Source organism: Andrena cerasifolii, chromosome 6 (genome assembly GCF_050908995.1).
Source record: "Andrena cerasifolii isolate SP2316 chromosome 6, iyAndCera1_principal, whole genome shotgun sequence".
Classification (NCBI taxonomy): domain Eukaryota; kingdom Metazoa; phylum Arthropoda; class Insecta; order Hymenoptera; family Andrenidae; genus Andrena; species Andrena cerasifolii.
In genome coordinates, this window is record NC_135123.1 from 13,573,185 (window position 1) to 13,597,853 (window position 24,669).

At 44.7% G+C, this 24,669-nt stretch overlaps 1 protein-coding gene and 1 long non-coding RNA gene across 3 annotated transcripts in view; one reads left to right on the forward strand and one right to left on the reverse strand.

Annotated features, from left to right (window-relative positions):
- The window catches only part of LOC143370185 (uncharacterized), a 63,458-nt gene extending 55,827 nt beyond the window's left edge, over nt 1-7,631 (reverse strand). The window contains exons 1-2 of the long non-coding RNA XR_013085570.1: nt 7,409-7,631; nt 6,393-6,539 (exon numbers count right to left, since the gene is read on the reverse strand). This is a non-coding gene — a long non-coding RNA (uncharacterized LOC143370185). The remainder of the gene's footprint in view (nt 1-6,392; nt 6,540-7,408) is intronic.
- Nucleotides 7,632-7,660: 29 nt separating this feature from the next.
- The window catches only part of Sk (small conductance calcium-activated potassium channel), a 166,969-nt gene continuing 149,960 nt past the window's right edge, over nt 7,661-24,669 (forward strand). Inside the window, exon 1 of one of the 2 annotated variants that reach the window (XM_076814908.1) lies at nt 7,661-8,149. The gene's annotated coding sequence lies outside the window, so the exon portion shown is untranslated. The remainder of the gene's footprint in view (nt 8,150-24,669) is intronic. The other variant, XM_076814909.1, reaches the window with a different exon arrangement.

Consider the following 24,669-nt stretch of genomic DNA (forward strand, 5'->3'; position numbering starts at 1 on the left):
CTTCTTGGCTATCTTTGTTAATAATTCGATTCTGGAGGGTGGACATACGAAATTAATGCATGGGCAAATCTCTTCTATATCTAAACTAACGGACTGCATCGTTGAAAGAACGATTTTGATATTATTTTCCAGAAAAATCGAACTTTAACGCGATCGCTTCAACGGGCACCGCACTTCTTGGCTATCTTTATTAATAATTCGATTCTGGAGGGTGGGCATACGAAATTAATGCATGGGCAAATCTCTTCTATGTCTAAACTAACGGACTGCATCGTTGAAAAAACGATTTTGATATTATTTTCCAGAAAAATCGAACTTTAACGCGATCGCTTCACCTGTACCCTTCTTTTCGAGGTTTTTATTTTTTATTTAAATTCTGGAGGGTGGGCAAATGAAATCTCAGAGTGGGCAAACGTGGCCAGGTCGGGTATATTCGTATCCTTCTTTTAAAAAATTGAAATGCATTCATCGTGGGTGATGAAGACAAATTTTTTATTTTATTCATAACTTTTATTGTAGGGTGGGCAAAAAAAAATTTTTATGGGCAAACGTGGGCAAACGAAGGACAAACGAATGCCGTTGAGTTTTTTTAAAAAATCGAATTTGGGGGTGCTATCTTCACAGACCTATTTGCGGCGGGGCAAGTTTTTACGGTACCAACGTGCCCCAAGTCACGGTAACAACTAGCCCCTACCGACACATGTAGCAATTTCAAAGATTATTCTGCTTATACATGTATTCAAACGATAAACACTATTACACCATGTTCTTAAATGTCATTTGATCCATAAGAACGATTCAATCTATAATATCTACGTTAAATAATTGAAATAGACCAAAAAGTAATGATAGAAAAATTTTTACTTATCTGGTACGCGACTAATAGGTCCTTGCTTACAACCACACAATTCGCTGTCGCGGACGCTATTAAAGTGGGGGACAGAGTGGCGTGATCAACTCACACGGAAAAAATAATTTAAAGTACAACGCTCTTTTTATTTTGAAGATAGAGCCGTCGGAACAACTTACCCCCGGAACTTTTAGCCCCGGTCTCCCCTACCTCTATGCACATATTTTGGGAAGAAGTGATTGATGTCGGAACCAAGTTCCGACAAATATGTGCGGATATGAAAGTTTCTCGAAATATACTTCCCTAAGATACACGCGAGCAAAGTTTAAATGAGTTCCACCCCTAGAGAGCGGATACTAGAAATGTATAGAAAGTTTTATCGGTCTCAGCATTGAGAATGATAGAAGCCGCGCGTCTTCTTTGTATCGCTATATCTTGAACGGAACTTTTATCACCACCGCTGATCGTTATTGATATCACCGTGCTCGTGAAGCTCGCGGAACGGCTTCGAATTTTTTTTTATAAAAATGGGACAATGGAAGAGTAGCTATACCAGAATGAATTTCTGTTTTCGCCTACCATTCTCGACGAATCCATCACATCTGATGGACATGCGGATGCAGGAAACAAGTGCGTCATACCGAACTCGTAACTATATGCTCCTCGAAAGTGAATATTTCTTCTTTAATGTAACCAAAATGCAGACAAAAACCGTGCGCTGACTGATGAAAATTGACGGACGGATTCAACGTCTTAACAATCGAAAAGAATCTCGATCAACATAGTTGCTGATTTGTGAAGAAACCCTTCATTTCAAACGAAACGATGCTCATCGAAGATTGAAATCGTATTAAACGTATGAAGTCGAAGCAGGGGGCAAAGTTGGAGTAAACACGGTGCAAATCAATGACCGGTAGGGTGTACACACGCGAACCTGCATGCAGCCCCAGCATTGGATCCATACCTAACGTCTGGTAATTCGCGTTGCATGTAGTTTGTCTAAAAAGCAGGTCCCTGGCCGGCGTGTCCCAACGGGAAGCCGTTAAATCGTCTCAAAACAAGGGAGATTTCGAGCTGAATGACCCAAGCGCGAGCGCGGGGTTTGTCAGCTAAGCTTTTCGGGCCGAACGAACGCGAATTCACTTATTACAGGCGGGCGAGTCACGCGAATGCATATGCAGCTAGGGCTGTGCATGCACCGAATTGCAGCACATCAACGTCGACTAAATTCGGTCTTAATGCATCGCGTGCTCTATCCGGCTGAGTATCTCTCGATTGTGGGTCAATGACCCGGCTCCGATGAAAAGTTTTCACCGCGCGTTTCGCGATAACGTCGCGATTCGGACCTCGGATCTTTCAACCACCCCCAGCGCGACGCAACGCCGCTGATTTACGGCTAAATTGTTGTAACGTAAACGGTTTAGTTCGCGGAACGTGGCGGCACTGATACAGTAGAATTTTCCAAGCTCAATCTACGTTGTTCCAAGCTATTTCTGGAACTATTAATATATAGCCTGACAAATTGCTGGACAGAATCCGCCTGCGTTGTTCGCGGCGTGACTATTGCTGGAACGACGGCAACGATGTGGAAAGAAGAAGAACATATCGGTAGAAGTTGGTTCTATCGCAAGAAGAAGATTTGTCGCTCCTTAACGCCAGTGTAATGGCTAGAAGGAAATTTATACAGAGTATGCAGCGAGCGGAGTGCAACTTTCTCGCCGCGTCTGAATTTTTCAGGATGCTTGAAAAATAGTACAGCCCGCGTTAATGGCATCGAACGAGCACAGGGCAAGAGGCGAAACATCGCGCCGCGGTTGCCTCGGTTTCCTACCGGCTCCCGTGAAAACCACACGCAGGGCGGAACTATCGGACACCGTACAACACGTGGCGAACGAAACTCGAGCAATTTCTTCGGCCGCGGAATTTCGCAATGAAGTGAGGTGGGAGTCGATTGTTGGCTGCCCGCCAGTTATATCGGATCCCTATTACACGGCGCCCATTAATATCGCAATCGTAGACACACGTTCGTGCCTTGGAAATTTAACGCCAGGAGTTCCTGGAACGGCAGCGACGGAATAAATTTCGCTACATTATTTAATGACCATAAATCGTCCCCTCTTCCGTGCCACTTCCCGAACGAGGACTTTTGCGCACGACTTTGCATTTACTTTTGCGATACATGGCCCTCTGTTGCATGCTACGTATCTCTTTGCGGCTGGATATGGAGGTGAGGTAAATGCATTCTCATGATATCATTTGTTGGTGGATTGCGCGTGGCGGGGCCGACGGAACTGCATCGTGGTAAAACTCAAAGACATTTTCTTTGAGAAGTAAGCAACTTACCGCGTTTGCTTTTAATTTGAATTCTGTTTAAGGGGTCGTCGCCCTACTTCGACGGCCTGAAAAGGAGCGCGATATTTCGGATTTCTTTTAAGAGAAACCCTCAAATTATATTAAGTGAAAATTTTATGCCTATATTTGCACACATTTAAGCAACATTTAAAAAAAAATAATTTAAAAAAAACGGTACCCAAAACTTTAAACGCGTTTTTCTCGAAACGATGTTTTTCGAATTAGTCAGCATGATATTTCAAAGATCAATCACCCGATTTACTTTAAACTTGGCATATATCTTCGGTAAATGACCCATTCTCGCTGGTACTAAATTGTAAGTCGGTTTTTGCAAAATTAGACTTTTGCGACTTAAAAAAGGAGCGAATTTTTTGCGGAAATCGGTCTGTTTTAGACGCTGTCATTTTTTTTAAATTTTCAGTATATCTTATTTAATCTAGTTCGGGCGATAGCCACACTCATACAGATTACATAAATTTTTAAATCTTCTATTTCAGACTACTACATGATTTTCGTAAGGCGCTCTATTTGAAGCCCTATAACTCCGGATATAACCACTATTTCCGCACACAATTTTTTTATCATATTCCCTAAAGATTGACAAATGAAGCCACAAAGCTGGTAGTAAATATATTTAATGGTTTTGTTTTAAAAAATTCCCAAATTTCGCATCATTTTTCGTCCGTCAAGGTAGGGCGATCCCTTAAGTAGTTCAAACAGAGTGTGTACCTCGTCTCTTGTGTAATCCAGATCAAATTCATAGCATTCTACCCGTTATACAGCGAATATTCCGCCCTATCCGTCTAGGAATTCCCCAGCCCAAATACAAACTCTACCACTCAATGATCAACCGCAACTGAACACCGAGCGCCACCGTTGCGCATGCAACTTTCACTCCACCCTGCGTTTCGCGTTCCCTTTTGCTACATTATACCGATAATCTAACATCGACTGCCATTCCGCTATCAGTAATAATTCATGCCACCAGCGTTTGCACTTTTGAGCTCCTCTGTGACGATGAGTCGTCGCGTACGTACCATGAACGATCGACGACGAGGAAAACGCGCGACCTGCTCCGCCATAGGGACTACCTATAGAAACCGTTACAGCGTTCCGCGACACTGAGAGTTGCGACACAACTTCCAGGCCCTCTGACATTCGAAGCGAACAAGCTTCCCCCCATACGAAAGCCGACATTCGGGTCGCGACAAGGCTCTGTGCCCTGAAAAAGTTTCCGTCACAAGACAAATTTCCAGGCACTCGCGCGCCCTACCCCGTTGTCACGAAACGGCTTGGCTGCAAACGAGGTCGCTTCGAAGTTTCAGGGAAGTTCTGCGAACGACACCGCCGAGGATCGTGTGCCGTGATATCGATGAAGCCCCGCGCAGATTTAACGGCGAGCCGATCCTACGACTAACGCCGTGATTTTTCAGAGGGAGCATCGCAAACAAGCTCTACCGTCCGACCGCTTGGTCAACCTTGTTTCTCGCTGCATGTTGTTGATAAATCTTGCCAGGGATTTAACGAGGAGCCGACCTCCCGATCGTCACCACCTTTTTTTTCGAGAATTTTTCGACCTCGAGTAAAATAGCGTGTAAATGTCCACGTGGGTGCTCAGACTTGTATAATAATGCCTTTATCTTTGATGGAACTGATAGCTTCCATCGAGTAATAAGAGAGTATCACAGAGTATGGCACCCCCGTGCCTCGTAAGTAATTGTATAAAATTTTTAATCGCCCCGGAGAGTGGTAGTTGAACACTGGATAAAATCTCTGGGACGTGTCGCGATCTTATTCCAGCGTGTTCGTAGGTATCCAGGAAAATGGTAGGCTATAATTTGTTTACGGGTGGTTTCGTCAAGAACGCTGTCGGGAGATTTTACGGGAGTTCGCGTGTTTCGACGAGGACATTGTTTTTCGCGAAACTTGATGCCATATTAAAAGATAATAGCCTCGTTGAGATGACGCTTTATGTTCAATTGTTAGTGACAATATTTCGCTGGTATCCGCAATGAGTTTCTTTTAGAGTAGAAAAGTAGCGATCTGAGTGAACGATTAAGTGGAAGTTCACCGCGCAAAGTCGTTTTCTAGTTTTAGGATGTAAGCTACCTTCTTTTGACCGAGTATCTCATCTACATAGCAGATCTAGAGTATTTGAGCAATTATAATATATTTATGGAAATAGGTAGATAAATGATCTGTACCTATTGTATTGGCCCAGACGCGCAGGGCAAAGGTACAATATTTTAAGGTTACCCGCAAAATTCTCGAAAATTGGTTTTTAGGATTTTTTCATATTCCACTAGCTACGTCTTTTTGAGAAATTCGAAAAATTGAAGAAATTACAGTAAAAAATGTACAAGCCTGCACATGAGATCGGATATCGACAAACCTGCATGTCCAAATTTAAACTCGATTTCCCAGAAACTACGCTTCTCAATACGGTGAACATAAAATCTCGAAAACCGCTCCAACGATTTGAATGAAAATTTACAGGGAGGTGCAGCGAACTATAGTGACACAATGTGTCAAGAGCACATTTTCAATATGAATTCTCTGAAAAGAAGATAAAAATATTTTTCCGACAAAAAAGGGTTAAAATTATATACATCAACATTTGTTCATCAAAATTTTGCTTCCGACACAAGATGAAGACTGTCTAACAGATTATAAAAATGCATTTAATTGTCCGGAATCGTGTTCACCATCAGGTGCATCGCGTACACGCTTTCACATTTATATTTATACCTTTTCTCCCTGCAATCCTAATTTTTTCGCGTGATTTTTGCACGAAGACATCAGGATTTCAACTTTAAATAGCCGCCATTTTGTTTTACATTAATATTTCGGAAAATTCTCTCCGCCAACCTGAGGATACATTAATATACTAAAGAAATCTTTTTCGTTTTTTGCTTTTAGATAATCTGGTTCCGAATGGCAGTGCTCGCCACAAAACCAAATTTTTAAAAATGCTTCTTGGATGTCGGTTGATACTTTATTATAAACCTAAATATTTTTCCACGAAAAAATTACCAAACATTCTTTAAATGTTGCTCTTTTAAGCGCAAAAAGTTCTGCAAGAATATATGCTGCCGGCTTTTCAAAAAAAAATCACAAACATTCGCCTCTTTTCGGCCGCCTGACTAGGTATAACCCCTTAAGACATTCATAAATAAGGTATTTCACTCACCACCTCGTCGTTGAAATTCGCTGGCACCCGTTTCAATTTCCAGGATGACGTGTCCTCAGAAGTCCTGGCGAGCCTCGTTCCCTTCAGGTGTCGCTGTCTGAAGGGTAGCATCGTAGTCCATCGGGAAATCTTCTGGTATCGGGATAACTGTGTTTCGTAGAGTCACGTTATTTATGCAAGCCATTCGCACCGGTATACGTGGGGACATTTTATGAGAGCACCGTAAAATATGGTCATTTAGAGGGCTTTTAAATTCTACAGATTCGGGGAGACCAGCAACGCCAACAAGACGAATAAACGCCGGGGCTCGTTAATATTTTCCATGCCGCTCTGAATTCTCCCGCGAATATTAATGCTGGGGAAAGCAGCGTATATGAAACGCTCGAGATGTGGTTATTCGTACCCAGGGAAAGGAGAATGTGAAAAGATACAACTGCCTCGCGTTTAGACGATTGCATTGCACTGATACCGTGCTAGGATTAGAGGTTATGGATAAACATTGCTAAAATGTGCAATAAGCAACTTGTTTCTTAAACAGATTCCCGGGCATTCATGGAAAAAGAGATTCTAAATTGTTTCCAGACAGTAATGCCACCTGCTAGTGAAAAAGCTTAAATATACTGCTCGTCAAACGAGCCGACAATGCAGGAGAATCGAAATCGTCCGTTAAATTTACTCAACTAACCCTTTTCTCAAAGCGACTATCAGTACACTCGCGTCCCGTGTCGAATTTCAATTACACATACGACAAATGTCAGTATATTCACCTGTAATTAGAAGTTTTCCAACTCCATCAACAACACAACGCGTCACTTCGTTCACCATTACTGTTTCTTTCCAACTTCAAACTCTCCGTCACGTGACCCCTCCTCGCGAGCCGCGCGAAATACAACTGGCGACGCGTTCCCATAACCGACACATCTGCTTACACGCAACGAGTGCATTCGAACCATGCATAAGTATCGGAATGGAAGCTAGAATACCTTAACATTAACGGAAGTGGCAGTGTAACATACCTTCCAATTAATACTCCAAAGATTCGGTGTAATTCCGAGGAGAAATTCGTAGAAGAAAAGAAGTTGAAGCGGCACAAAGGAACAGAGCTTTCGCGTCGTTCACCTCTCGCCGGAACACGTGACCCGAATGGCGACGACAGCGAGTGCGTCGGCCCCAAGCGTGGAGCGAGACGACCAGCGACGGCACACGAGGGCCGCCGAAGCCGGCCGACGAGACACGAGGGCGTCGCGACGGGCAACCACGCTTCGTGCCCCCCGTTTTCAGTCTGTCGTGGTATGTCTCGTCGGCCGGCCGATGTGGTAGCCCGCGTGCTGCCTTTCTCTCGCTCTCCCTCTCTATTGAGTTTGTCCTCACTCGCGTTCGCCTCTCTGTACGCGTGATTCGCATTCGGAGCGAAATTCGCAGCGTTGGCTTTTCCGCGCGGAGGGAGAGGCCGGTTCGCGTTCGATGGAGGTAAGAGTTCCAGTGGCAAAGCGGCGAGCAGTGTTGTTGTTGTGAGTTTCTCGTATGCGCGGACGCGATCCCGGGAAGTTGAATCTTGCCGCGTAATCGAGGACCGGGCGCCGACCAAACTGACGGAGGGCTACCAGGCAGGATCGTACCGCTCGCGTTTCGTGGATTCGATCGTCGGCTGTCATCGAAAACGGGGGCCGGAGATCATGCATCCCGAGGAGCAGCGTTTCGCTGACGGATGAGAACGCAGCACTGGCACTCTTGACTCGATGCAGAGGGACGCTAAGGTAAGAGTTCAATGTACGGCGCGGACGGCGCCGTTGGCACGCGAGACTTTGCCCGGAAAAATAAACCGCGGCAGGTATTTCACTCGGCGTAATGTGTTCCGTGCCCGCCCGCCTGTCGAACCCCCTCACCCTCGCCCTGTTTCCTCCACCTTTCGGCCCTCGATCCTTCGTTTCGTACGGTCACCGCCTCGCGGCACCGCACGAGGCCGCGTCAGCTTATCGCGAATTAATTTCCGCGCCTCGCGTAAGGAGTCGTTCTTGCCAGCGCACGATCTTTTAAATGCCCCATCCACTCTCATTAAAATCGATTTCTAAGGAATTCTGAAATTAAGGATTGACGCGAGCTCTACTGCTATCTCCTTTTTGTGCATATTTTACCGTGATTGAGGCAAACTGAGTTTTACTCGAGTTTTGAACATGTAAACGTAGCATTCATGTCCAAATTTAATAACGTAGGTCGATTACTTTTTTATTTAAATACGCAGCATGTTTTTCTGTAAATTACGTCGGACGGATGGGAAACTGGAATGTGAACTCGTGTCCTTTTGCGCTTTTTCATTCTGTTATTGTAAATAAAATAAGTCTACTCAAGCTGTTCCATTTAATTTCGTACTGGGTAATACAAAACAATTAGTAAATGTGAAGTATATCTGGTGGGATAATTAATTGGTGGAGGATACGAGATGAATTCAAAGGTTATCAGTTTTTTCTGATGATCTAGATCATTTTTATTGTAATAAATCGCAAGGGGAGGACGCCATGTGGTAGACACCGATTTTGACGAGCCTTGGCACGATGGATCTATGTCGAAAATAAGTAAATAGGTGTCCGAGCGTTTCAGCCAATAGGCCTTAATAATAGAGATATTTACATGTAAATTATTAAAAATTTTATAGTGAACGGAGAGTTTTAGTGGGTAAAAATCCCACACTACCCTGGCGCCCGCGGGAGATTCCCTTCTGGAGGCGTCGGGGTGAATTTTGAAGATGTTTCCACGTTAAAAAAACTATAATTTTGTTTATAAATAATTTTTTTTATAATTTTTTTTAACTTGGGGAAATCTTAAAAAGGCACCCCGACACCTTCAGATTGGAATCCCCCGGGGGCGCCAGGGTACTGTGGGATTTTTATCCATTAAAATCCCACGGCCACTATGAAATTTTTAATAATTTCCATGTAAATATCTTTATTATTAAAGCTCGGACACCTATTTACTTATTTTCGACGTAGATCCATCGTGCCAAGGCTCATCAAAATCCCCTTGTTAGTTTCATTTCCTTTCGCATGTATATTTGACGTACCTCTACAATTCATTCCAGCACTCCAATTACCAATAGGTATCGCTCAAACGAATGGAATTTTTCGTGCAATTTTTAAGACACTCAAAATGTTCAAGTTTTTGTTCGAAGACTTCCCAATATCGATTCTGACAATGGATATGCTGAGATCTTTTTATTTCCATTCACCTTTAGCTAATTAATTCCGTTGATCCTATCCGAACCATCCTGTATAATGTCCATCAACCACCCACGCATGCTAGTTCAGGCTGTTCGTTAATTAAGAACTGTTGAGCCGAGGCGATTTATCGCGGCTAGTTTTGGGGTTAATGTACTCGAAGAGTGGGCAGAAAAGAGGGCGGATTTTATTAACGGCAGCCACGAATAGATAAGGCCTCTGTATTACGTATGCAAGCGGCAGGGAAACTCTGCGTGTCTTTCGTCGCTTGCGAAAAGAGCGCGAACAGAGCTCGGAAGCACGTAATTTATTTCGTCGCGCGACCGCCGACGATAACTGTAGGGAAACAAGGGATTAACCGACGTTGTCATTGGGCGGGTTAAAAGGGCAAAGAGAGTTGAATCTCGTTTTAAACGTCCCTTCCTCTCTAGGGAGAATTGTTCTCTTCGGAAGTGTAAAGGTTACACAGACTCTGATTAAAAGTTGAGCGAAATGTTAGCGAAACGGGACGCATTTTTATTAAGGCAATGTATACGTGAGCCAGAACTGGGGAGTCAAGGATCATACAGATTGGAATAAATTAGTAGCTACTCCCGTTGTATTTGTACATCCGATCTCAGAGAGTAGAAAAACGGGAAAATAAGTACGAAATATTCATATCGTATGCATTGCATGCAAATGTCGCAACATGCTGACTTTCATAACGTTACGAGAGTTCCTCCTTTTTTTATGTGAAGCTACATAAAGCAAGAGATTTTCCTGACTATGCTTGATTGCGAGTACTTTACTGCCCCCCGGCTGCATAATAAGTCTCTTTGAAATTATAAAGGTAAATCGTAAAAGTCGGGGCCATTGAGGCTATGCATTCCAAGCCTGCAATCTGTAGCAAAATACTCATTATCAATCCCACAAGGCATGTAAATACATGCCCACTCCTGTTCCTCATATGCCAATGCGTTTTTGCGCCCCGCGCGCTCGTTGGTCTAAAATTTGAACAGCGCGCGTCGGAAGTGGTGGTCCCTGAAACTTCGATTGTTCATATCTCGAAAGCGAGGTCCCGGATTGTAGAACTGTACGGAACATTTCGATTCCTTTTAGAATGAAGAATTTCCCCGGCTTAGTGCCGTCTACAATTCTAGGACACTCTGCGCGGGGTTGGTACTAAACGTAACAGCTAACTACTTAAGAGTTCGATATGACTATCGCGGCACAATAGGGGCAGAGGGTGTACAACGGTGCGGGAGTGAGTTTGGTATGATAAGGCAAAGGCGATAGATTAGAGTGATTAGTAGGGGCGGTAGAACGGTGAAAAATGGTAACGCGACAGAACAGGAACCGTATAACGAAGCACGAAGCGTAACTTTTTATGTGACGTATCAGCGTAGGGAGACGAAGATGTATTGATAAATGAAACGAATGAACTTTTTATTCCCCCGGATTACGGCCTCCCTAAAAGGAGGCGCGATAACGATAAAACGAATGGAATATATATTTCTTTAGGGGAAGTTACAGAGGTTGTAAGAGAGAAATAGTGGCCGCTCTAACACCCCAAGAAAATTTATTCCTGGGAGAGCAGATACGCATCAGTAAGGGCGAGTTGTCGAATAACGAAACCGGGAGAGAATCGCTGAACCCTGAGTCGCAACGATTAAGCAACGGCACAGAAATAATCTCGATGTTGGACAATAATTTCAGAGATTCGCGCGGAAAAAGAGGGAACTTTAAATCTCTCAAAGGGTAAATTAACTCCGTCACTGTGCCCGGGAACTTCGAAGCAAAATTTTAAACGAAATTTTCGCGGGACTTATTTCTCAAGGACTGGTCTGCTTGCGCGTAAAACAGCGTCTAATTAAGTATACCGGTAAAGTTCATCTAAGAACGGTCATGGTAATGAAGTTGCCTCCGTACTATGAAAATCTGAAATTCTTGTTTATTCATGCGAGGAACTTTTGATCCTTTGTTGATCGTTTCGTTTCATTGTTCCTCCCTGTAACTAGATTTCTCTTCCTCCTTGAGTCTTCCCAGCATCGATCGAACTTCTGAAGCTCGGTTTATCTTTCTTTTCCTAAACCGTTCTCTTTACAATGCAACGAAGATCCAAGAAAAAAAACTGTATAGATGAATACATTCTTTCTCGAGCAGTTTTGCGTTGAAACAATAAATGCGGGGAAGACCAGGATAACAAACTTTTCTCCGTTCGATGGTGGAAATTGAAATATTCTATTTAAGACCAGCTGAGTTCCATAACGTTCCCGTCTATTTCGGCTGGATTTATTTTCTTATAAAAATGTCACGGTTACTCATCAATGTTTATAGCTCCCTGTATCTGACTACTTAGTAGCATTCTCGTTTACGATCCTGCGTTATGGGATCTAGAAATTGAATTTCAAGTGCTCTGTAAGCACACACATTTGGCTGTTTTTGCGTTTCGGAAGCGATCGCCAGCGAGGCGATGTTAACGCCCACCCCCTCGGCCATTGAAAGCTCTGTTTACTTTTGGAGAAGAAGCGAAAACATATTCGAGTTCGGCTGAGTTGGTCGCAATATGGTTGCAATATGTCGTGCCTTTGGATGTACATGTTGCTCGTTCCCGAAATAAAGCAGAGTGGGAGAGGATAAATTTAAAAAGTGTGTTTGCTTTAGGTAGCTCGGTCTCGCACGCTAGGCTCTATTTCAAATTTTGGTATGGTCGGTACAAAAGTGGGTTCTAAGTTCTCCGGTGGTTGAGATTATTTGTTGGGTGAAGTGCCTGGCGGCTTCGCACAAAAATCTAGACGAGAGAAATAATAGAGGATTGTTACCCTATATCTTTTTTATTTCGAGTGCAACACAACAATTTGTCACGTGTAACGATCTCGTACGAGCTGCATGGTGTGTTTTTCATGCAATATCACGGATGAGAATTTATCGGATTCGAATCCAGTGATTGATGTCGAGCTCGCGTGTTCAGGCTGATCTTCCCCTATCTCTTGATTCTTGCGTGGAACGGTTCGGTGGAGAGTTAACAAAGATAAAACCGTTTCACAAATTCACGTCCTAACGCGGGTCTCCACCAAGGCGAACACGAACAAAAACAGTGTTCGCGAACGTTAGGTTTTCGTCGAGAGAAGTTTCGCCTGAATTCGAGGCCCAGAAGCACCGATTACGTGACCAAAAATTTAATCAAACGCAGGAAACATTCAAATGAGATGCATAAGAAAACACGAGGCCTGATTTATAATTCGGCAAAGGTTCTCATTAAAAAATCCGCGGTACCTACGTACGAGACGCAAAGACCTGATAATGAAAAGTAATACATGCAAAACTCGTGCATGCATTTAAATTGAGCCAGGCGGAATTTATGAACGTCAAGCCGTGCTTTGAGACCAACAATTTCAGGCAGATCTCAGGGGAGACGTGTAAACGTAGCACGGCTGACACAAGCAGAGTCAGCTTTGGTCGTTCAAACAGGCAAGGAAGGGAGAAATGAAAGTAACTTTTAATCGTTTTTATCTCGTCCCTGAAATCCCGTATTCGTTATCGATTGCTGTTGAGTTGAATAATGGTCCCCTAGGATTTCCAGTAAGCTCCATTTGTGATTTACTTGGCTTTCAGTCCAGGCTCACTCCAATTGTAATCGAGACTTCAATGCGAGTTTTCTACAAGAATTGCTCATCTCTCATGGTAGAATTCGAAGATTAGAAATTATCCAGACGCTATCTATTCACCGAGGGTTGAATGATGTGTATAGTTTTCTCTTCCAGTAAGTTAGACTATATTTTTACGATGAACATACCGTGCTATAAAATCGCCTGTTTACGAACATCAGATCGAAACGTGTTTTCGAAATTTATCCCATAACATCGGTGTAAATAATAGCAGAGCATAAACGACAGATATTTTAACGACGCCAGTAAAACTCGTTAAGAAGGGGGTTTCACACGTCAAATAACGTTCGCTGCCGGTGATATTTTCTTGCTACGGGAAAGGGAGCGAGATGCTGCTGTAACAACGACAACGCACAGGAACGTAACAATAAACAGGGTTTTAAATTTAACCAAAGAGAACGGGAAACGTTCCCCTGTACCGACCAATATTTCGCGCAAAATAGGAATCGGATATCATTTAGGTATCGGGTCCTGTATTGGTTTCGCAAGTCTCAGACGCTCAGGAATCCGCCAAGAAACTATTCTCGATCAGAGAAATCAGATTTGCGAATTGCAAGATTCTAACATTTACGTCTCGGTGACGTGGAAAGTTACCACCGTTCGAAGGAAGCTGTCATCGCCGTGATTCACGGTGGGCCAACGTGAAACGCAAATTGAAGAAAAGGGTTCGCACCAGGCACGCGCTCGTATATTTCCCTCTGCGCGGACATCAAAGAACGCTTCGTGCCGCATTGGATGATCGCTTCCGCGACAATGCAGCCTGTAATTTCCGCGGAGCGAGACGGTTCGCGACCTCAAAGAGCCCTCGCCGCTGGCGCAGCACCCTCGCACGCAATTTTTCGGAGTCCCTAGCGAAACAACAGAAACGCTTCAGACGTAGCAAAGCGGCGCTGCATTTCTCGAGGATAAGACGAGAGGCACTTTGAACTTTCTTCCGGAGTCGCGTCGCGCCGCGGCTCTCCCTCGCTGCTGCCTATCTTCTGATCTCTTTCGAAAGCCCTCAGTGGTACCGAGACCTTTTGCATCGAGTAAAAAAACCCGCACCTTCCGGCGATGCTGCGTCCAGGGTAAAAATAAATTGTGCCTCTTTCACTTTTGCGACGCCTCTGCGCACCCCCTCGCCCCTCCGCGGTGGCCTTCTCTCGCTCTCTTTCTCTTGCTCGTTGGCGAAATTCAATTTGTCCCGCAGGAGAGAGCAGCTTCACAAAGGCGCCGTCCTCTCTTTTTCACTTTTTTTTTTCTTTTTTAGGCGAGAAGGGGGGTTGAGAGTCGATTCACTAAATGGATGGCACGGCTCGATGCGATCGAAGATTTTTCAATTTTCCAGTGTGGGCCGAAAATCGACGGCGAAACCGAGATGTCCTCTGTCGATGTCTCTATCGGTTAGAGTCAGTCTTCTGCAGCGCAATCAGGTGCCATTCGGAGTCGTGGACGATTTCTCTCGAAACGGAAAGAGGATCCTTGGGGTTCCATTCACGTGGGCGCCGGGGGCAGTGGAGGCTTTCAGATTGATGCTTAGAAATGATTCGATTATTGCTTCCTTTAGGCGGCTTTGTGAGATTTAGATGAAGCTTTCTTGACCTTCCGCGAGGTATTGGACCTCCAAGCTTGTCGCTATTCGGTTTCTAGATGCTAGCATAGGAAAGTGGAACGTTGGCTATTTTTCCTTCTCGTGGAGCTCAATAGATCTATTCAAATTTCTGTCCCGATCTAGTCGAATTTTTTTAATATAGATTTCTCGCATCCCCATGATCGCTGAAGCAGTTACATCGCAGCTTGATTCCTGTCGCCGTTATCCGCATTTCCCGTCACGGCTTTCACGCGTTTTCCCTTCTCTAAACATCGCACAAGTTATCCGCCTTTCACGCAAGTGTGACGCGACAGGCCCCTATAAATCTCTCTCGTTCTATTTACATCGTGGCGTACGAAAAACCGCTCCCGGCTATCACACCCCACGGGGGAATCGAATCGGAAATGATTTTACGTCGGAAACTTCGCAAACTTTCTAAACAGCTCCGCAACAGATCCAAATTCGCTTTTACTCTTCCTATATCATATCTCCCAAGTATCGATAATTTGTCATTCGATATCCAAGGGGTAATAGATAGCAAAATCTCCGCCCAAGGGTAAACATCCCCTTGCTTCGCAAATCAAACTCTGGCCGGACTTCCCTTCGCTACGTTATCGTCGAATGTAGAACGTCACTTTCGGTAAAAGGCAGCTTGATATCCCAAGGTGCAGCTACGCAAATGTGCGTAAACGCGTAATCGAGGGAAAGGCTGTGCTAGGACAGAGGATCGTTAAACCATTAGAGGGTGGTTTCAGGCTGCGCCGATTATATCCCGCCCTGTTAATGCTCTAAATATCTCAGAGTTTTATGAGGTTTGACCTCTATTGCTTATTTTGGACCGGGCGATTGGCCGTGCGATCGTGTACGCTCGATCAGTGAATCGTTGGATCTGAAACAAGAAAATGATTCTATGAAAAATTGTATATTTCGTGTGAAGATAATTGCGAACTTCGCGAGGAGGATAGTTAGGTGCAACGATTTGCATTGGATAATGAAGCGGTACTAGGTATAGTAATGGGAAAAGTTACAACCCTGTTAACTTCCGATATTATCTATAGCGCTTTAAACCTTCGCTTGCTTTTGTGCCGCCCATATTACGTATGAATGCCTTTTAGTCTTTATTAATAATGCAATAATATACGAGACCACGGAGAGTAGGATACTTGTGCTTTACAATTTAAACGATATTTCATGGGTAAAGAAACCGCGCAAACGTGCCGTGTAAATAAGCCGTACATCACGTTAATTAAAATGCCAAGAAATAAACGCATAATGCTTGCTGCATAAAACGAGCTGACCGCAATTGATCGATACATATTCAGCAAGATACCGGCAGTTAACTGTTAGTCGTGCGTTCTTGAAATCCTTTCAAACAAGAAACACAGCGCGCTCCATAAATTGATTAATCTTCTCGTAAAGTGACCGTTAATTACACGTTTCCCGCACAGACAATGTTAATCATACTCTTCGAGATTTACGAACATTGACGGTTGAATCGGATGATCGAGTTATGGGCGAAACACGTCACGGCGATCTCCTTCGACATGGCCACGCAATCTCGATCAATAATTCATTTCGCATCTAATTTGCAAATTAATAGGTTCCACTGTAGCGTGGCCATTATAACGATCGACGCCAAGAAATGATTTACGCGATGAAAACGGTAAACGGAACATTACGGGCCGTGAAATATTCATTTTGTCACGAGGAACGATAACGTTTCGCCGGCTTCCTTTTCCCCATCGGGCTAGCTATGCGGGTGTTGCAATGCATTCTGGTCGCCGGCGACGCGAAATGACAAACAATGAAAATCACGAACGACGCTGGGAACGGTGATAGAGATCGAAGTGAATAAAAATTTGCCAGGTCGACTCGACATCTCCTGTCTACCGACTAATTACTCCAAATCTCGGACTCCACGAAGCTCCGTTATCAGCCCGCTCTTCGACTGCAATTTGCCCTATCGAGCAGCTTAAGGAAGTTGGTGCAGGATCGCGGGATCGTAGACGGGGAACGAAAGATGTATGCATAATTCAGATAACCTGGTATTCTCGTACGACTCGTTTGCACGTTTATTTCGTGACTCTGGAAACCTATTAAATTAAGTTCCTCGCGGTGAGCATCGTTTTCCCTGCGCAGAGCTTCGCTCGATTTACATGTTCCGCTCTAAACGGGGAATTCATTACGTCCCTTATTCCCTCTCCGCGTTTGTTTATGTCGCGTTTGCTTATTTCCGCGCGGTTTAATCCAAAGAGGACCCACACTTGGCAAAGAACCCCGATTCGCAATGTCGTACGGATCTGATTAGCATGATTACACTCGGAAACTTGCAGCGATTCTAGATCCCCCTTTCGATATATTAAGCTTGAAGTGATCTATTCTGAGCGGCAGAGATTCAAATGAGTTATCGGCCTTTGGCCAGGCTTCGTCTGGATATGACGTTTCAATAGATTTTAGCCAGCATTAAAGATTATAGATAACTGGTCCGGCTCTTAGCTCGAAAGCTTTAAAAAACCGCGACGGATCCTCGAACTCGATGGCAGATTTACTTTCGAACTTTCTGGCTGATTTCATTGTTATCGAGTTCCACTTGAAACGTTCCCCCTTGCTACGAATTCAATATCCATTCCGAGCATTTTCGTTCATCTTCGTCTGCAGACCCAAGGGGATGTCAAAATTGTTTGAATATTAGATTCGCCGGATTTCCAGGCACACGGAAGTTTCGAGGAAATGGATGCTGTCTCTACAAGAATGTAAAATTGTCTCTGGCTTTCGCAATGCTAATACTTTAAAATTCTCGTTTTGTTCATTTCCATTCTGCTTGAATTATACATAGTGTCTTTCGATGTAATCTGTGCTTGAGTCGCGAGACGCTTCGCTTAAGAAGGATAACCCTGTTCTCTTGATGAGCTCGTTACGGCCGTATGCAGATCGGATAAAGGTGATTTATCCGAGTCGACGACTTCTTCGAGTCACCGGCGGAATGACTGCACATTATTAGCCATGCATATATAGGGCAACGACGTACAGCAGCCGGAATTAAAAAAGTTCTGAGGAATGATGCTTCTATAAAAACCGTGTAGTTCATCGAATAATATTCCACTGTCGGGTGAACTCAAATTTAATATCGTCTAACGTTTCAATTACCCCAGATTATAATCAGCACGCTCAGACTCCCTTGCTCATATCATCCATACGTTTCAACGATTATTAAATTGATGAGAGTGTAAAATGGCAGGTGAACTACTGCGATGTTAAATACAAGCTGGGCGGGTAGAAATGAAATATTTCTGTCGAAACGTTCGTTACAAATAGCAGAGAGAAATTCAGGCACATCTGGTAGGATCGCGTGAACATTGTGCGGTATAAATGTCAGCGACGCGAGTCAATAAAACCGTGCTGCAGAAGTTGCATCGAAGTTGCACGAAGAGTCCGGGAAATTATAAATAAACGAACGCCCGTATCGCCGTAGCAGGGGAGGCCTTGGCGGGTAAAAGCGGGTAAAATCGATAAGCAAAAATTTCATCGGGAATTCTCGAAAAAAAAAAACGGGGGCGAGTTCAAGATCACGAGACGGCTGTGGAATTTCTCAGCGGCAGAACGATGGTCGCGGTCGTTTCCGCCGTTTCACGATCGATAACGCATCTGCGAGATGATTTGCGAACGTGCCCGTAAAATTCGCTGTTTGCACCGTTGGCGAAGTTTTTGCAGCACGTCTCGCGTCGGACACGGCGGGGAGGAAATACGTTTCATTCTGCCCCGCGTAAATCCTAATTTGCGAGCCTCTCGCGTGTATCGGTCTGTGTCGCGAATGCGAGCGAAAATTTCACGGCGAACCTGCATCATTCCCGCGTCCGAATTACGTTTTCGTTAATTTGGAAAATGGTTGGAACACCGATGTCATGTCTAGCGATATTTATGGTGGGATTTATGGCGGCAGTTTGCTCTAAATATCCTTTATCGCGCGTCTGGGTTCGCACAGCTCCTCCTCTCGTATTCGGAGCTGCCTTCGTTATCAGTCGCGCTGTAACGAGTGTACTAAACTGCAGCATTCGGTGTTGTTATCAATAAACGTCAGTTTCCTCAGGCTAAAAGATGCCATCCTTTGGTTCTTCAAAAACTAAAGTTCGCAGCGGTAATCATAACCTGGTTACACAATACTCGGCGCAGAAACGTCCACGGTGGCAATAATTAAGCTCTTCACTCGCTGAAAGGGGAATGTCGTCAATTTTTTTTACATCCCTTTTCCTCGCTCTACATAGTTTAACGCTGTTTTCACTCTGATGAAGAAAAAAGTTTGTCTCTTTGAAGAGGGACAGTTTGCCGGTGCACGTTCCAGGAGGCACTTTTTTGCTTTCTGTTTTTGCAAGCTACCGTCAGTATCTCCGACTACATCAAACCGTGAAATATTAAAGTTTACCGTCTCTAGGCGGGAAAACGTCCCGACTGTTGCGTTCAGGAATGGTCGATCCTTGGTCCCGACAACCTTTCCCTGAGATTTCTGCCAGTTTCCACAGTGGGGCGCGCATACTCTTCGTCAATCAGAATCACTCGCTTAGGTGGCAGGGGAGTGCACTCCGATCTCTGGGTGGGAATAGTTTCTCATGGTATTTCAGGTTTCGCGTGTCGACTATCGACGTTCTGCCACGATTCTTCGGTGGGAAAGCACGCCCCTATTGTCGCGACCTACGAAATCCTGGGAAAGCTCCGCGAGAGAGGCGTCTCGAGCACGCTTCTTCGCATTCCGACTGACAAATGACCTTATTACGAGTCTTAATAAGCTCCGCGAACGAGGTCACGTTCACGTGCACGAAATCAGAGACCAGATTGATGAAAAAATCATGGAAATTTATGATCAAATAGGGCGGGCGGGTATCGAGTCTCTGAGACGATTGATTCGTCAGTTCTGGAGCGATAGCGTTTTAGGTGTACGTAATTTATAATGAAATTGAACAGGCGGATCTTTCCTTGAAAAATACGTTCTTTTATACGTTCCTCCCTCTTCCCTGCATCGCGAGATGCTCTTCATCCAATGCTTAACAAATCCAGTTTCTATATAGACTACATCAGCCTAAAAGGTCTTCGAGGTTAGCGCTGCATGAACGGGCAAACAATACGCAAAAGTATCGCGTGATATGAGAAACTTCATGCTCCCCGGCGCTTTCAGGGAAATTTCGTTTATTTCTCCGGGGTATCGTGCGCAGCATTTCGAACGTCAAAATATAAAACGTCTACAACCGGCCGCGAAATGGAGCCTGGTGAAAAACACGTTCTCTTCTTTTTTTTGTTATTCTCCACGACACAAGATCTTTAGAAACACCCTCTTCCTTACATTTTTCCGTTTCTTTTCAATTATGCAACGTAACGAGAGCTTTTTCGTGCATTGTCCACGCTCACGCGCCATGATAAGATACCTGCTGGCCTATTTTTCCAAGCGTTGCAAGCTCACGACGAGCAGGTGATCAATTTGCTGGTCGGAGCATGAACAACAGTTGCATTCAATTCCTAGGTACTCAAAAGTGATGCAATTATTTTCTTTGCTCGCCCCGCTGCTTAATGGGGATGAATTTGATGCAGAATCGATCATTAGTGTTTAACCATCTCATCGAGTGTATTTCAAGTTCGGTGCGATTCAATTTCACTTTTCTCGAGACGCGTTTCTGCTGCTTGCCGCGAATTGCTCGACGCAAATTTAGCAACCACGCTTGATATTCCCGAGAGATTTTCAAATTCCCCCGCGGGCAGCCTGAAAACAAATATGACTGTGGAATTCCAAGCAATTACGCGCGCGCGCGCGCGCAATCCGTTTTATGCTCGAAGAAATTCATCCATTTCGATGGCCCTTCAAACCGCGAAACCGTCTCGTGGCTCGCGAGACTCGAAGAAAACTTTTGGTTGTCCGAACTTTACCGAGCAACCAGATCCCCCGACAGGCTAAACGCATTGTAAAAAGGCTATCTGATAAAAGAAAACATTTAAAGGTCGCGGGTTTATCTAGGTCGGCCATTCAGGAGAGAAACTACGGACATTTGTTTGCGCCTTTGTAAGTATGACAGATACCTGCGAAACATTCTTTAATGAGGCCTGGTGGATGGAAGATTTCGTTGAATACGAATGTAACCTTGAAACGTAATATAAGACGTGTAATATCGTCAGGCTGATAAATTCGTGGAAATAGTCTTTACTAACGATGCGTTTCCATTGGAAAATTTGTGAGATTGAAAACGTCGCGGGTGCAGAATGTAGAAAACGATGGTTTAACGTCGCGCAAATAAAGTAATTCCTGAGGAGATTGACTTTTAAAGTAGAATTCGATTCTTAAGCCCCAGTAAGAAACTATTTTCTTAGGAAATGGAATTTACGCTAGTCCCGTGGAAAAGCCGCTGAAATTGTGGCAAAGAAAATACTGAAGGGAAGCCTGCGACGCTCTAAGTCGAATCGTTAATTACGAAAGGGGAACATGTAATGCCTTAAAAAGTTCCTTGATATTCCATGCTCGTGCGAATGGTTAATTTTGCAGTCTCGTAGACTTTATTACCCGCAACCTAATTTCCGTTCTGCACGTAAGAAACGACGTCTTAAATCGACATACCTTTGCACGCGAAGACACGACGTGACGAAGTGTGGCCTGCCTTAATTCCATCCACTTCGCCCGCCGAACATCGCTCAGTATTTCGCAGTAATTATGCGAGGACAAATGATGCGGCAACGTCCTAGAATTATATTAGCGAAATTCCGCGCCACTTACCTCATCAATGGGATTTATAATGAGACAAGCAACCAGAATTCGAAGGGAAGTCAAAGTAAACTCGATATCTGGCAACCTCGAGACGCTCTGCAAGCTAGCCTGCTTAAGATGCCGAAGACGTCCGCGTCAATCAGCCGAATGAATATTATTTACTCCAAGATGGACCATTTCCAAGTTAACTGTGTTCATCGACCAGTCTGCGCAACGTTACGTGGCACTTAATAATTCTGCCGTGGAATTTTGGGCTCCTGAGTAGGAGCTTGTTTGACTAAAGTTCAATTGGAAGAGGATTCTCGGGAATCAGTTTTATTTTAATACTCTGGTTAATGTATTCATGGATGTATAAAAAAAATCGTGTATTTATATTGGAATACATATCGGCCCGGGATTTTTTAGGTCATCGAAATTAATTAGTTACCCCAAAAATATCGCATCGAACATTGATTAAGTAAATATGGAATGCAGTTCTTGTACTTATTTGGAAAATTCTCTGTCGCAGTCCTCTCGCGGTTGATTTATATCTGACCGTGGCTCGGCGCGTCTAAGCAAATTCCAATTCACTTTGACAGGGCGCAACAGCTTGCCGAATGCTTACGCCGGTAAATAAACCGGACGATGCATGCCAACGCTAATGTTCGAACCGTGAAACTTTAACGAAAGCAAATACGCGGTATACCGCAGTTGCGTAACCGAAAATCAATGCGTCCCGTGTCCTCTTCGATCTTCTACTTCTTTCTAAGACAAAATTCAAAATTAGGAGTCCCCTTCCATTCGCTTGGCGAAAAGAATTAGCGGAGACATTATTTCCAGTGGTATTTAAGCAATGTTTACTCGGACGTAAAACTACACTCGACGAAGTTAGCTTTTGACAACCCCCTGGAGGCTCGAGTCCCGCACGAAATCTAGACGGTACTTCCGTTGCGCGAAATCTTACGCCGGCCGTATATTTTGCACTCGACGCGGCGTATTTTCGAGTCTGAATGCATATTTCTCGGTGGACGTAAAGGGAATCCGACAAGTGCACCGTAAATACCAAGCAGACGATATCGACGAAATTTATTTGCGCCGTGAACTCGCCGAGGCGGCCGCGTGAAAGAGCAACAGCCTTTCCGGTCCGACAGCGTGTGTCGTTCGACGATTTGGCAAGCGTTGCCATTCCCGGTCGATCGTCTTCGCCGCGGGCGAGAATCGATCGTAGCTGAGGAACGCGGGACACGGATCGCGGTAGCGCGAGCTTCGACCGAAAAGTTAGTTCTCGAAGAGTCGTTGAAAGCTATTTGCGCAGCGTTAGGGCGCCTTCGAGAGTCAACAGAGAGGAAAGTCTGGTCGTTTTCAGTTCGATGATCTCAGACGTTGAAATGTCTGGAGAAAGTGGACTGTAGACATTTATCAATTACCAAATCGACACGCCAGAGACGCTGCTAACCTCTCCGTGGTAGAAGTTGAATAAAATTGTTTCTGTAGCCGGGTGTCCTGCGTCGTGGTACTTAAACTTTTGAACGTGTTGCGCGTTGAAGGCAAAAATGTTGCATATATTCTGTAATCACTGAAGCTGCGCACCGCGAGGATAAGCGCGTTAAAGAACGACGGAAAGGGGAGATGGTTCACTCGCTCGTTGTTTAATAATCAGGGAACTTGGCTCGCCGTTGTATCCGTAACTCGACGTGGCGAATTATATCGATATACTTCCTCGGTGCACCGAAACGTAAAGCGATCCGCGACAGTTTCCCCTGCGGCAAGTTAAATTGAAAATGAAATTAAAGCGGCGCGGCGTAGGCGCGGGCGGATAGCTCGGGGGGTTGGTCGTGGCTGTTGAAAGTAATGTAGTCCAACCAGTTATGAAGACTTTACGGGGCCAGAAACTCTCGATTTTAAGGCGATTACGGACCATGGCTGCGGATCAGATTCTGCAGGCGAGGTCGAGGAAGCTGTCAGGAAGCTTTGAAAATTGAACCACGGGATTAATCGCTCGCCCGTTTTTTTTTCAACGCTCTTGAATCGATTTCGGGGTAAAATAGGGAAGGGGAATAATAGTGCCTTCTGATACCCATTATTCTAATTTCACTGTAGGGGAAAGGTGGGATAGTTGATCAGCGGGGATACATGATCGCATCAGTTTTTTAATTAATATATTGGCAATTTATCTCTGGTCGTTTTCATGGATTTTCCTCCTGTTGGTGAGGAATTTTTAGATTCCGTTTGGAATTCGCTGGGGTGTCTTTTAAGTCTACGATCGACCACCGATTTGTTCGATCTCTGAACGCGAACTCAACTGACCGCTCATGGGCAAACAGATTAATGCAGCATGCCGATGACTGGCAGCGTAGAAGTCCCTGTAACGCGATCGACCATCGCGACGCCGGCCTGGTTTTGTACACGTTATTATCGTGCCCGCCATTTCCACCTGATATGGCCATGTTGACTCGAATCATTCGACGCCCGACATCGGCGTAATGTCACACATTCCCAGTACTAATTGCGCTGTGTCCTGGTTTACACACACCCAGCCAGGCTACCTTGTTAATACTTCTGTAAATTTGTTCGTTTACCCTCCATTCTGGGTATCTGCCCTGCTACCTGTAGCGATACGAATAGAATCTATACCAGTGCACCGCTGCACGCGCGATTTTCTGCAGCACAGGCAATTTCTATTCGACTTGAATAAGTTCCAATAAAATCCACGTTTCACAAAACCGTATTTTACGTCCCCTTTCTCTTCATTTCCCTTCGTTCTCCCTTCTGTCACCCTTTGTTTCCCTATTCTCCTCTCCTCTCAAAGTTTATGCACGCTCCGCCTTTTTCCTTCCCTTTTTTTCACCACTTTTCACCTTGTCCACATTGTCCACCTTTTCACTCAGTCTCTTCCCCATTCACGAAAGTCTCTCTGAAATTTTTCCTCCGCTTTTTCCGCCTTTATCTTCCTCGTCTCTCTGGAGTTCGTGTCTCCGTCGCTATCCGTCTTCCTCTTTCCTTCTTTTTCGACGCTCGCCCGACTGTCCCTTTCTCCCTTCCTCCGCGACACTCGGCGCCCACCCCCGCGTTTCCTCCCTGGGAGTCTGTCTCTCACCTGATTTGAACTTCGCCGCCGCCAAGCCCCATT